Genomic DNA, 991 nt, shown 5'->3' with positions numbered 1-991 from the left:
GTTGATCTACCTTTCTTTCCTTTACCTCTTCCATACCTTCATGTGTAACTAGGAGCCTATCCAAAATTTCTTTAGTTATGTCTCATGCTATTACCTAGTTGAATTCTTTTTCATTGAGAGCACATTTTAGGAAAGTAATAGCTCCGAAGTTGTACTAAACAAAGACTATGTTATCGGCAGTCCATTCCTTCTTGTCCTTTGGCACTCTCTTCCTTCAACTTCTTTGGTGATGACATAGGGACCATTCTCTATGGCTTTCTAAAGAAGAAAGTTATATTCACAAACAAAATTCTTAAACCTACACTTTCAAAAGGAAAAATTTTCTCCATTGAAGTAAGGGGGCCTTGAGGCATTCATGCCTTCTAGTGGTCATTGGGATGTGGCCATGGTCTTTGGCTCATTTAAGACAATTTAATCTAATATATTGAGCTCCCACTCTGATACCAATTGAAATAGCATAGAGGGGGGTGAATAGATTATACTAGTGAAATTTAAATATTTTTGAATAATTGAATTCCCAAGTGTGATTGTAAATTAAAAATTACAAAATAAGTAAAGGATTACAATCACATGACACCAAGATTTATAGTGGTTCAACTCAACCTGATTCTAATCCACTCCCTACAAGATCCTTTTGTAAGGTATTCCACTAGCTCTCCCTTTCAATACAGTAGGTAGGGAAGAAAACTTTTACACAATCTCCTTTACAGGTAGAGAGGCACATTTACAATCCCCTTTAAAGTAGAGAGACACATTTACAATCTTATTAGGACAAGAGAATCCTACACTAGCCTAAGTACAATCTAGACAAGTATAAATGAAAAACTAAAGTGGAAAAAAATCTTGAGTTACCACGTGTGGTGCATGCAATGAGTATGAAATATAGTTGAATGAATGCACCTTAGTAGTCTCCCTTTGTATATGAGGGTTGATGGAGACTTCTAACAACTTTGAGTTCTTAGAAATTGGATTTGACCACAATAATTGAACT

The sequence above is a fragment of the Macadamia integrifolia genome, unplaced genomic scaffold (assembly GCF_013358625.1).
Source record: "Macadamia integrifolia cultivar HAES 741 unplaced genomic scaffold, SCU_Mint_v3 scaffold1293, whole genome shotgun sequence".
NCBI classification, from domain to species: Eukaryota; Viridiplantae; Streptophyta; class Magnoliopsida; order Proteales; family Proteaceae; genus Macadamia; species Macadamia integrifolia.
The sequence above is the reverse complement of the archived record's forward strand: the minus strand, read 5'-3'. Positions refer to the sequence as shown.